At 53.1% G+C, this 13,617-nt stretch overlaps 1 protein-coding gene across 3 annotated transcripts in view; it reads left to right on the forward strand.

Annotated features, from left to right (window-relative positions):
- The first annotated feature begins 710 nt into the window (after positions 1 to 710).
- The window catches only part of LOC128274307 (complexin), a 159,563-nt gene continuing 146,656 nt past the window's right edge, over positions 711 to 13,617 (forward strand). For 2 of the 3 annotated variants that reach the window (XM_053012456.1, XM_053012458.1), the window contains exon 1: positions 711 to 798. The gene's annotated coding sequence lies outside the window, so the exon portion shown is untranslated. The remainder of the gene's footprint in view (positions 799 to 13,617) is intronic. The other variant, XM_053012457.1, reaches the window with a different exon arrangement.

Consider the following 13,617-nt stretch of genomic DNA (forward strand, 5'->3'; position numbering starts at 1 on the left):
CGCCTCCATTACGTCATCGTTTCGTTGGGCGACCCGACACGACCACGCGACACACGGCACGGGGGTGAAAGGACTTCCGCTCCGAAGCAGCGGGCTCTGTGGAGCTGGCAGGAGCCGCGCAGAGTAACGCGAGTGGGTACGCGAGCACACGCCAGTTACGGTGGAGCGAGCTTTTCGTGTGACCGTCTTTCGGTTGTCCATTGTTTTCGGTTTACGGTGCGGGCGGCTCCGGTGCACCGGTTTCGAATCCAGTGTCCAGTGTTGGCCAGCGTTGAGTGTTGTTTAATCTTGCCGTTCCCGTAGCCTTCTCGGAGTCCGGACCAGGTGTGCAGGTAGCTGGCAGTTTAGTTAACACTCCAAATCGATCGCTTTGGCGCGTGCCGTCCGCCGTCGTTCGCCGATCGATACCGGAGCGAGGAGCAGGCGATGAAAATTTAGCCGCCGCGCCGTGTGTGTCACGTGGCGGGGAGCCGACGGGAGTGTGTGTGTGTGTTTGAGCAAGAGAGAGAGCGAGTTTTCCACGAGCTTTTCCGAGGGGCACAGGGAGTGCGACAGAGATAGAGAGACAGCGGCGATTGAGAGCTCGTGAGTGGCCGGAGAGAGAGCAAATACGCGGGTGAGAGAGCGTTAGCCGTGAGTGACCGGTCGCGGACAGACCACAGCCGCAGCGCGTACAAACCTCTAACTTCTGACAGCAGAACGAGTGGTCCGAAAGTCTCACGCCGTCTCGACAGCAGCAGTGCGTTTCCGCGGTTGGTGGACGATCCGGAGCTCCGGAACCCGGGTACAACAGAGCAGGTGCGGTGCGGTGCGGTGGAGGTGCAGGAAGTGGCCAGCGCAGGAACAGGGTGGGGCTGGTAGGTGTGTAGGTGGCTGGGTGGCCAGCAGCGACCGGTGCATGTGCATTTTTCAAGCCCACCACAAGACGCTGACCGTGCCGCGGTGCGTATGCAGTGGCCGTGTGCGTGAATCGCTCGGTGTGTGTGTGAGTGTGTGCGGTGTCCGTTGTGCTACGGCACCAAAGTGACACAGGTTGCGGGAGGCCGTCGGATCAAAACACGCACCCCACGCGCTGTCCACACGCTTCCGGGGGGCAGTGTCCATCACACGCGGTGCACGGTGCGGACAGTTTTACTACGCCGGACCACCCCCATTACTCATTCCCTCCCAACGGAAACGCTCTGTAACTCAGACTCGGACTCGACAGCAGTGTGTGCAGTGTGTTTACCTTTTTGTTGTTGTTGCTGCTACGGCCGCTGCTAGTGTCAAATCCGCCAGCGTGTGTGTGTGCGTGTGTGCGTTGCTGACTTGCTGAAGACCTTGCTTGCTCGACCGCCGTTCGGCGCCTAACGGGTATGTGAACCGTTTTGTTGTTCCTCGTCAATCCGGCAAACAATAGAGGGAAAGTTACCGCAGGCGTTTTGCTCGAACTTTCACACGACCGACCGGGCTCGGGCTCGGTTTCCCAAATATCGATCCACTTTTTGACAGTTCACTGAACACACACGGCCAAACGGCCTACTAATGCGGCGCGCGCTGTTTGTCAGTGTTGTTTTGCTCTTGCTTGGGGTTTTCCTTTGCGCTCACGAATCGCATGTTGCAGGTTTCGTCGTGTGGTTGTGTTTGTTTTGGTGCACCAGCCACCCACTGCCACCCCCCTCCGTCGTGTGACTCAACGGGTCAGAGGCCCCCGTCTTAATTCAATTAAAATCCCATTCTGGGGTTTGCTAGGTTCTCGCGCTGCCCGTTTTTCTACGGCTAGGGCGCGTTGGGTGGATCGATCGATCGCATCGATGGCCGCGCCGCCTGATGATGTGGCTGTTTTGGTATTCCACCTTTTTCCGGTCACGACCGATTGTTTCTTGCCAGGCTGTGGGGGCGGCGTTCTGAACTGTGCAGACGTGGGATCCGTTTTGCGCCTTGTTTTCGAACGCACGAAGGACCGGAAACATCCTGAAACAAAATCGACGAACACGGCGGACCGGATCCAGCAAAAACGTTGGTCATTTGCACAGCCTTTCCGGCCACAGCAGGGTTACTACCGAAATGGGATAATAATCGGTGTGTGCCCGATGGTTGCGAGGCCCTAGATAAAATGGGAGCGCGTTCGCCTGCCATGCCACTGCCCAATTTCAATTATCGCCCGGCTCGGCCCTGTATGGCCAACGGATATCGATTTATGCGACTGATATGCAAATGATTCATTTTCCTTCGGTAGCCTTCGATCGGTATGCCTTCATTATGGGCCGCGTACTTGATTAGATTAGGGACCACAGTCACAGAGACTGTGCCGCGGATTCGTTGCGCAATACGAAAATTAGTTTTCACTGTGATTTGCGTGTGTCCTTCGCATGTTTTAAATGTTCTGCCATTTCGTGATTCACTCCTTTATTTTCAATTTCTAATCATTTTTGTTTTCACATTTTCAAATTGCTCTCCTAGCACATCGCAACCTCCATCCGCGATCGACCTAATCATAATCTTAATCCAAATCAATCTTATGCTAACGGAGGCCTAACTCTGTGGGGTCGCGTGCGTAACCCTTTCTGCTAGCCACAGCATAATCGCTGTCGATCTTCGCCGGGGTTGCGTGACTCCGTTTACCCCGAGCCCAGTGTTTATAGCAGCTCTCTACGTTGCGTGAGTCACTCAGTAGGCGTCGTTCGGATGGTCCTATTGCGTTTCTGTTCCCAGTGTTAATACAAACATATTGTTTCTCGCTTCTTTCTTAGAGCAACGCTCGCGCTGAAACGTTGTCAGATTGATTGAAATGTCAGTTTCTGTGATTCAAATATTTGAACTTTTGGTCAGCGTTTTTAGTACTACTTATGTTCGGTCAGCATTCGCTCAATTATATTTTTTCACTTTTCTAATTGATATCATTTGGTTACCCGCTCTTGCCCAACTTTATAATGTTTTGCAACTTTTGTATTCCTTTTTTTCTCTGTCGAAGGTTTTGCTCATCTCCGCTCAGTTTTCCACCTTGTGGTCCCTTCCCTTTCCCTCTTCGCTTACCCAGTTTTATGTTTTCGAAACAAGCCGTTGTAGCAACTTCGTTGCTCATGAATCTATCAATTGATCGGCACAAGTTTTCCGGCCCAATAAGTGGAAAACTTTTTCCCCGTGCCTAACTCTCTCGCATCCTTATTGCCTTCGGGCCTCGGACTCGGTAGTCAAAACGATGTCGTGTAGCTGTCCGATCGGCACCCCGAGGGGTGTGCTACTACATGAAGCTGTGTCCTTACAGCCGACGGAATTTGTCCTCTTTCGCATCACCAGCAGCATCCGGCTCGGTGGTGGTCAGTCTGGACGATGGTTGCGATAAAAATATAAATAACAAATGCCCTTACGCGGGGGCCGTAAAAGCAGGCCGCCAATCGTGGCGGGAGCAAACGTGGAACAGCAGCAGAAATGTTGCTGAAGTTGGTCGGAAGTTAGAGCATCGGCACGGTAGCAGGCGGTGCCCCTTTACCGAGGATGACCATAACAATGACAGTCGCTGCATAACAAAACCCCGGGACTAGCCATCGGTTCGGTCCTGGTGGACCGAAGGATTAAGCCCCCATGAATTGTCGCATCGCCCCAGGATACCGTTTCCTGGCAACTGTAAGAAAAAGGCGATACGACAGATAGAGATAGAAAGAAAGCGAGAGAGAGAGCGCGTATGGCGATGGATGGAAAAATAAGTTTCGCTTATTTGATAAACAACCGATAATTGGCCCCCCACCCGCCGGCGAGATCCGATCGGAAGTTGGGCCACACGACGCCGGAATAATTGTATCGAGATAGAAAACGATGCAAAGCCAGTACATTGTATACCGGCAGGATGGAAGAGCCACCCACCAATAAAGGGCGCCATCATCGAGGCTATTCCTCAATTAGTGCAACACAAGCGGCGACTTGCATTATCTGTAACGGAGGCCTCTTTTTCGTGTCGCACTAGTGCCGCTGCGTGTGCCGCGTTAGGCTCGAATTGTTTTATTCACGCTCATCGGTAATGAAGAATGTTGCACGGCATCGATTTTGTGCACAAAAAATGGCCTCCCGATTTGTTGGTAGTATAAAAGTTAATTAACTTGGTTTTGCTGCCATCGAGCCGAGCCGTGGCCATTAAAATTCATTACCGCTTGGTTTTTTTTCGCTCGGGTTCGATCCTGCTGACACCTTTACAATGGCTCCATTAGTTCGCAGCGTCAGTAAAACAATAGACAAAGGGATCGATTGCCTGAATGTTTCATGATGTGGTACCGTTGACCTCGCCCGCTCGAACCCATTAGGCGTTGTTTTTCAACGTGTCTCCGTCGGTCGGTCGGTCGGGAACCTTTCAGCGAATCCGCTCTGACACTTGACACTCGCCTAGACCTCCACATCCCCGGATGCGGAAGGACTAAAACCAAAGGTAAAGTTTGCCGGCGTTTTATGTCCACTTGTGTGCGTGTATGCCCTCGGCAGCGGCGGCGGCGGTTACGTAAGACGCTCAGAACGACCGCTGGACCGATGGACCGGTTGTGGAGAATATTTCCGTCCGTGCCCTTTTGGGAGGGAATAATTTATGATGCGCTGCTGCGCCTACGGGATGGGGTGGGATAATTGTACCGAAGCCAATAACACATTGATCCGATCGATGCGGACCAGAAGCGCCGGCCCGAAGTGCCGGCTGTGACCGGAAGCAGCGGCGGGCTCGATTCCTGGGTGTCCTTAACGGACCTTCGGAACTTTATAGCGCTCCGCTATTATTTTAATGTCATCCCGGTCGATGGCAGGCTCGTAAAGTGCGGCGACCTGAGCCGGTTGTGATTGTTTTCAATACACTGGCCAAAGCGGCAATACAAAAGCGCGACCCTGCTCCCACCGTCCGGATCCATAATTGGGCTCCACCCCCCCCGGGGGCGGTTATCCTTCCCGCTGAAGTTTCCATTGTTTCTCGAACGTTTGCCGCTGACAACATCGCGTCCGACATCGACATTGGGTTATTGGGGGCCGCCGTATCGATTGGTGTTGGCTTTCGTTTTTCAAAATGGCGCCAAACACAGTCGTGTGTTTGTCCCAAACTCTTTCACGGCCACCACGGACGGACGGACGGACGGACGGCATAATTTATGTTGCCCGAGAAGTCACACACATTTGACCAACTTTCGCCAAATTTTCCAACCCAAAGTCCGACCCACAGTTAGTGGGGAACAGTGGACGATGGGGACCTTCCACCACGAAGTTCGTCCTGCGGAAGAGGCGAAATCGATCGAAACAACAACATGGCGCGCGCGCCCGTGCGTTCGCCACTCCAAAAATAGTTGCACCCCTCCAGCTAGATCTGGCCCGGCACCGCATGTCCTTTCCCATTTCCATAGTCGCACCAAAGGAAGAAAAACGAGAATCCAACGTGTCGACCCATATAATACCTGGCCAGCCATTCCGACGACGGTTCCGACGTCGGAAAGGAGTTGGTGAATATGAGTTTCTCTGTCGCTCGTGGTCCCCCTGTGGGCCGCCCGAGATGGTCAAGGTGATGAAACGCTCACAGGGCAATACAAATAAAGAATTAATGGTGGACCTGGTGGCGGCCGAAAATGGCGTCCCGTTTAGGGTGTGGTTGGGTTGTCCCGTTGAGGTACCAATCCGTGAGTCTTTGTGTGAGCACGTGCTTGACTTTCTTGTCTCAAAGGGAGAGAGACAGGGACGGAGAGAGAGAGAAACCGAGTGAGAAACAATGGGCATGTCACCGGGGCCGGGTCCTTCGGGTTTAAACCCCTTGTTTCTCGCAGAATGACAATTCCGTCCCAACTCTAACGGCGCGGTCTGGGGTTTGCTGTGCTGTGCCGTGGCTTCGAGCTGTTGGAAGGCGTCCGTCGAATCGATCCGTGACCTCCGTGTGCGTGTCCGTGTGTGTGTGTGCGTGCGTGAGGTTTCCATCGGGACCAAACAACCCACTCAGGTCGCCTTCGTCTATTTTTCAGCAGGGTTTTCCGCAGCCTGTGTGTTTGGCCTGGCTGTCGTGCGGGTTGCATAAACCGTAGGCGCACAGAAATTCGAGGGCTCCGCCGTCGTCGGCCTCAGTCAATAAAGTTGACGGTGTCGGTTTTCGGGTTTCTCATATTTCAATGAGTAAACGGCGCGGTTTACAGTCGGTTCCGATTGCGGTGCGGTGTGGCGCCCGTCCTTGGCCGAGGGACGGGAATATTTGATTTGATGAAGAGTGCCCCGCCGTGATTATAGAGGGCTTACCCTTTTCTTTTGGGACCCGGAGCTAGGGAACGATGAATAATGCGTTAACATTTTGAAGTCCATCGGTTGGTAGATGGGTAGCGCAACATTGGAGCTTGCTGGGCCCATCTTCTAGTGAAGATCGATGACCGCTCCGAAGCGGGAGGCGTGGTAAATGTTTGATAAAGTGTACCCAACGCCAGAATGGTCGGGTATCATCGCCAGCGCCAGTAGCCAGTCCCCGGCGTTTGAGCTCCCCGTTGATTGATGGACCTCTCGAACGGGAAGCTCTCTCTGTGGCAGGGTGACAAGCGCCGAAGGCTGCCCAAGTGGCGTAACTGGGGCCGTGAGCCGTCACTGGCACTGTCGGCCAGAATGTTTGATGGCCGGAGCCGTGCCCGGTTTGATTAGTTAGGTAGCGGCGATGATTTTCGGCGAAACTGGCGATGGAATGTGCCGGATCGAGTCGTACCCGGAACGGCCAGTAGCCAATCGAAAGCAAAACTCCCGAACGTTACTAAATCAGTGCCGCGCTAAGCCTCGGTGCCGCAGGATTTGGCAGGAATTTCGATACCAACCGAAGATGCATGCGTGAAATAGAACTCCCATCGTTGGGCCGCAAGAGTGCATGTAAATGTCACTTTTCACCCGGCGCCGTGTAATACGGTGTGTGTGTGTTTGGCCTGGCCGCACACATCGTTGGAAATCTATTTTCGATGCAATTTCATCTTTCGCCATGTCGTCCGATACGGTTCGCTTTCCAATTCGACATTCGGTTTAACCCGACATTACGTGCAATCGCGAACCTCGATGCCACGATGTGATCCAAAAGCTTCCCACTTGGCCGGGCCATCGATCCCGGGCTGCGTTGTCGGGATGTGATTTTAGCGGGCCCTGGAATCGATTCGGAATGGAAAGAGTTTTGCCAGTGCCACAGATCAGCACCACCGTCCCAAGCACGGCAAACAGCACCCGGGAGTGGGCCTGACGGTGACGGGGATGACAAACACAGACCACCGACGCCGGGCGACGTGGCGTGTCGTTCTTCATGCAAGAGCGCCCATTGTGTGCTCCTCGATCCGGGTGGTACGAGAAGGGATTAGAGAAGCGCCCGTACTGGGACAGTGTTGCCATTTTCGGGCCCCTTTTGATGGGATCGACTATCGGGCTTGTAATGCCATCACGGACGGCGGATAGCAGATTGTGCGTCAAGGCTCACCGGAAAAGCTGACAGATGGGAAGGAGACCAACTGCGTCTGAGCATGAGAATATCTCAAGTAGCGGCGACATTCCTTTACGCCGGGACCGGCACTCCGTACCGCATGGTTCGGGGCTTCTTCCTTCCGAGTGAATGCGATTGGTCGTCTAGGATGCGCCTCAAGAGTCGCACATTGCAACGGAACAATTACTTTTCCCTTCTTCAGGAAAACACATCCAGAAGGAGGATGCGTCCTGTGTCTTGGTCGTTCGGTCGGATGAAGTGCTATTGTCAGCGGGAAGAGCAGCAATTTAGCAGCCAAAACATCGATCCGACGACGACGACGACGACGAGGACGAACTCCACGGCGACGTTGTTGTATTTGGAATTCGTTTATTTTAGTGCTATGCCACGCCACCGGAAGATCGATGCACCGTGTCAACACCCCGGTATGCAAATTCTGGTGATCTGGTGGTTCTCCTCGAAGCGGATCACGGTACTTCGTCAGGCTCACGTTCGCTTTCAGAGTTGCGCCACCAGAACGCAAGATATTGCCGGGGTTTGAGAGCTTTATCGGTTCTTTTACGTAATCATGTTGGGCTTCAGCGCGACTTCCGCTCCCCGAACGCCCCGTGGTAATTGATCAAGACGAAATCAAATATTCCTGGAGCGTGGCCCTAAGGTCCCGGGCGCCCAATCGTAAGGTAGGAAGCTCCCGCCCGGGGGGAGAGAAACCCGAATAGAACTGGCTATTGATTAGGAAAGTTCGTAAACTACTACTGGCATCAGGATTACGTAATTCACCGAACACCACGAACTTTGCTTTCAGCCCGGGTTGGGGCGAGCAACTTTGCTGCCCATCTACGAAGACTAACGAGCGCTGGGTGGTCCCGTTGTGAACGTGTTCCCCCCGACATCGGCACAAGAATCAACTATGCAACGTCTTGCAGGAACTCCGGCAACTTATTTGCTGTGCCGAATGGCTTGCTGGCCCTTCGGAACGGTTATTGAAGGGTAGACAATAACCAGCAGTGTGTGTCGTGTGTTGGTTCTGTGGAGGTCAAACGAGGCAGCAAATCAATGGTCGAAGGTGGCCGTAATTTGTCCCTCACAGATTGAACGAAAGGATGTGTGGAACTTCTTGGAACACACGCTTAACACCGGGAAAAAGCTACAGCCTCTGGTTTAATGACTGTCCTGCCAGCGTTTGTTCGATGCAAATGTGTTTCGGCGCCCAAGCTCAAGTGTGCCCGGTCTCATTTGCCTCACAAAAACGGGCGCACGGTCGTTCTCTGGTGTGTGAAAAGTATCCGCCATTTGGTGACTCCGGTCGGTCGGTCTCGAACTCCTACAGTTGGTGCCATTTGCAAACCCGCCAAAAGCGGTGTTGCCTTCTGAAAGACATTACCGATGATCGTTGCTCGTGAATTCAATCGGAGAGCCCCTTTTCAGGCACCGTCGTCCTATTCCTGTTTCACCCCCCCCGGGGCTTAGACCATCCCTATTGTTACCGTGAGCACTTTGGTGCAAACCCCCGTTACCGTTGTAGAGCACGTCGTGCGCCGGAATGTATGCAAAGTGTGGGACGTGTGTCGCAGCGAGCGCGCCAGAATGGCCGCTAGCACACCGTGCCCGAAAGGAACAGGACACACAGCGTCACAAACTAGAGACAAATGTTGTTGGTAGGCTGCACAACACAAACAACGGCATGCGACGATCCGAAGTGCTGGCTGTGGCGCCCATTTCCGCTTCCCAACACGCCCCCAGTGCCCACGGGAAGCAGCACATTGAGCCGGGGATTCACGTACCACGAGATGCGGGCCGCATTGTGTAATGTGTGTGCGCTGTGGGAGATAATGAGCGATGTACGTAAAATCAACGCCCCAAGAAAGCCACGAAAAGGCGCGGCTTAAAGTTTTAACACCGTTACGTGCGCGAAAATCGTCACCTAACCTACCTCCAGAAGCGGAGGGGCAGAAAAATAGGGCACCGGACTAATCGGACTAAAACCAAGGCCACGGCAACACGCAACTATTATCGAGCGAGTCCCTGGAGGACCCTCTACTAACACTGCTGTTACTTCCACTATCACTACTAATCCGCTGCCACCGTCACGGGATGGTGCACAAAATGGCGAACGCCCTCCTCCGGGCTGGCAGCGCGCTGTCAGTTATCGGCGAACGCATTTCGGGACCAATCCGCTCGTCCAATAAAATGCTGCTGGAAGCTGGCCCTGGGACCTTTTCGGCAGCGTCACTCTTAATTAGTGGCCTCGCTCTCTCTCTCTCTCTCTCTCTCTCTCTCTCTCTCTCTCTCTCTCTCTCTCTCTCGGGCGGACATTACCGGAGGTCCGCGCGTTTGATGTCCGCGGGAGTCGATTTCGCGCTGCTCGATGCCGGCGGATCGCTTTTCAATTAACCCGCCGGACGATTGATTTCGCACCGAAAGTTAAACCGCCGGGCTGGCCCGGTGTTTTGTATCGCAATAAAAGATAATTATGGATATCCTGTCGTTTTGGGGCGGCTCGCTTCGAATTCCGCGCCTGCCCCTCCCGCCGTGGAAAGTCCCGTGTGGAAATTCTGGGAAACCGGACCGAAGCGCTTGGATTGCCCATTTCGAGCCTAACGGGCGGAGCGAACCGCGGGGTGGGGGGGGTCCATCTCCGGGTGGGTAGTGCCGCTCGTGGTAATGATTATGAGCCAGAAAGTTAGGCCACCTTTCGTGGCGGAGGGCTGTGCAAAGGAAGTGCAAAGTGAGCCATTATCGTCGTCGTCGGTGCAATCGGTTATTGATTTTCGGTTAGGTAATTGATTGCCGTCACGCAACCGCGGGAGCGCCCTGCTCTCGGGAAGTGGCAGATGATGAGTTTCGGCACGCCACGGATAAGACCGGTGCCACGCCACGGCGAAAGACATTCGCACAAGCGCTCCGGCGAACTAATGATGATGATGTGCGATAAAATGTGTATGCGTATAAGCCGGAGAAACAGCTGATGGGTTGCCTTTTCGTGGCGAAATCGCTTTTAATACGGCGGCGGGATCGATCGGCCCGTATTTATAACCCCGAACAAGGCGTTAATGATTGCTACATCGTTCGGTAAATCACTGGCCGTACCGGGCGAGGGAGCCACCCAGGAGCGTCAGGAAGATCATCAAGAACTAACGGAACGGTCGGGAAATTCGCGTTAATTATGAAACGCGAAGGTTAAAAGTGGGCAAATTTTCAAATTTGATTTGGAACTTTTGGGAAACGCAAAGTGTCAAAGTTGGGGGCTCTCAACATCGACAAGACCCCGTTCTCTGTCGATAAACCACCGAAGTGACGATTTATGCCGATTGACTTTTAAGCCCATCTGTAACATAATAAAAAAGCGGCATCTGATTTAGGGCCTGATTTAAAGTCCATTTGAGGTCCTAAAAAAGGTACCTGACCGTGGCCGCTCCACTTAGCTGTAAAGCTATGGAAGTAAACTTTCGGCTATGCATAAAGCATCGAAAGCGCTTGATCGCCTTGTAAGATTGCAAACGTTGCTAGGCAACGGCAACGACAGCGGCGATCGAACAAAACTGGCACGACGAATTCGATGGGCCCTATCTCTGGATCTTCGTTTAACTTCGAACGTGAGTTCGGCCACTTCATCGGAAAATCGGTCGCTCTAGGTGTGGAGATCCTAATCAATCTCTGCTCGCTGGGGGATGCCGATTCAGCAAATCATCAAACCACGTAGTAGTGTGCGTTCTTTCAACCGTTGCGGTGGGCGCCTGGTATTAAATCAACCGAGTTTTCCGTATGTGTGTGTGTGTGTGGATCGGGTGTGTGCTGGGCTGTGCATCATCGTTCGCCCAGTGGACCCCCTTGAAATAGCACGCGATGTCGGCAAATAGAGGAAATGTTCAATTAGTTTCCTGCAAGCGGAGTGCATCCCGGTGGCCGCCATCCGTACGTCGGGCAGCCGCTTGGTACATAGCGGTGGGTCCCCGGACCAATATGCTAGCTTTTCCGACACCGGCTACCGGAAGCCTGATTGAGCGCAAATTCAAGCGCGCTGGTCCGCCGGAATTCGGAATTCTCGTTCGTCATGCTGTGGAAGCTCTAAGTATAATATCATTAGTGAAATTTTTCCTTTCCTGGTTTTTCTATCCCCTGGTACCACTTCTGGGCTGGCTTCTTGAGACACCCTTGGAACTGGAATCGAGTTGGGCATGAGAGCGAAGCTTTTGACTAATGGATAATGTGCCGAACGGTGCCAAGGGGGGGCGGAAAGCCAAACTGGTGAGCGGCGGCGTACAGCTTAATGTTTGCCGAGCGAAGGACGCGACGGGAAGATGGGCGAACTTTTATTCCAAAAACCCGAGAGCCGCAGGAGCGTACGGGATGGCGTGCAACTGCAAGAAGTGCAAGATCATTTTTCCGTAATCCTATTAGTCGCGGCACTACTTATTATGTGCTTTTTGGCCAGGATACAAACAGGACGGCGAACTTCCGGGCGACGGGATATTTGCATTGTTACCAAACACTGTAACAACTCCTTCATTTGCTGATTACACAGCACAGAGCGACGGAGAGATAGAGAGAATGGTTAATTAAGGTCGCTGATGGAACGAAGCATGAGAGCAAGACGTGCTGCACTGCGACCGGAAGCAGCACGGATTTCCATGTTTGTGCCAGCCGGCAGCTCTACACTCACTTCGTGGCCATAATGGGTTGGGACGCCACCTTTTTAATGGCCGATTTTGGGCCATATCCTATTTAATCACCTCCTTCCCAACCCAATCACCCTTCCCAAATGGGCGTACTAATGTCCTCCGGTTCGGCCCAAACTACTTGTCTCGTTGGGCGAAAGTAAGCAAAAATTCAAAAAGAAAATGCTAACGATCTTCGTTTTCTTATCTTCCCTTCACAGGTGAGTTATTCGCATTTCGCCCTGAGGTACCGTATCTGGTACCAAAGTGACTTTAATTTCCGATCCTGCGCTCGCGGTTCCTGGAGCAGCCTGATTGCCGGTAGGTGGGATGGGTTTCGGCGTACGGATGGCCGGCTGAACGGGTTCACCTTAATCGCCGTCCCTCCGAACGGTGGAACGTAAGGTGGCAAGGTACGTGCACGGTCCGTGTGCCGCGTAAAAATCACTCAATAAATCTCGTGATTGTCACTTTTATTAGTTCTGGTCCCAGACCGACGAGTTATGGGCTGCCCTCAGCCACGGCAGAAAGATGGATGAGCGTTCTTCGTTCTTGAGCACTTGGGATGGGTGCGATGCCTAACTGAGGAGGACTCGCTGAGACTAGCCGATAAGGCTGCATCGATTTATTCACCGTGGAGCGAACGAAGAGAACAAATCTGTTTGGTACTTCATGGCCGTGACCTTGCTGCCAGTCTCTGGTCGACCCGGCCGAAACGGTCTCCGCGTATACGGACTTCCTGTAATCACAGTTCTATGATGTTGGCCTTCGGAGTTGGCCTGTGAATCGATTCGTTACCACAGCTCGGTGGTGTGCAGCGGGTAACCATCGATTTTACCATGGGCTAAAGTGTTGGTGTTGTGGCTGATTCGATTGCGGAAACCCCCGGAACCCGCGGGCTACATCTCACACGTTGCATTGGCACCGCCTGTACCGATCAAACGTGTCAAATCGTATCTCCTTGCACAAGCTAGATCCGTGTTTGTAGTTCTCGCGTGGATCGCGGTTTTTATGGTGCGGCAAGTAATTCATCATTTTCGGACGGCCCTCCCGCAGGCGCATTGGCGCGACTAATCGAGCGATCTAAACCACCAGCGCGGGCAGCGTGTGTTGAACAGCATCGACGAGGCTAGTCATTGTTTTGTATTAGTTTTGATTTGTAGCTGCCGGAAGTTTGTTTCGAGCCGCTGGCGCTCGGACAGAAACAACAGCCAACAAATTGTTCGCACCCAAAACATGGGCCTTTTTAAAAAACAAACCTCCCCGAGAAATGGATTATTCTTAGAATTCGGTTTCTAGCTTAAGCTTTTCCGTTCAGAAAGATGTTGGTGACTTCATGTTTCGGATTGTTGCACTGTGCTGGTTTGGAACACGTCGGAACACGGGTACATTCAAGCGTGACGCGCCGTATGTGAAACGTAAACGATAAGCGTGGCCTCGTGGTTAGCTTCCGAGAAGCAATTTGCCGTCAGCCAAGCCAAAAAATGACCTGCCATAAAAAATTAGCCCCACACTAAACACCGCCATAAATCGTGC

The sequence above is a fragment of the Anopheles cruzii genome, chromosome 3 (assembly GCF_943734635.1).
Source record: "Anopheles cruzii chromosome 3, idAnoCruzAS_RS32_06, whole genome shotgun sequence".
In the NCBI taxonomy this organism is placed as follows: domain Eukaryota; kingdom Metazoa; phylum Arthropoda; class Insecta; order Diptera; family Culicidae; genus Anopheles; species Anopheles cruzii.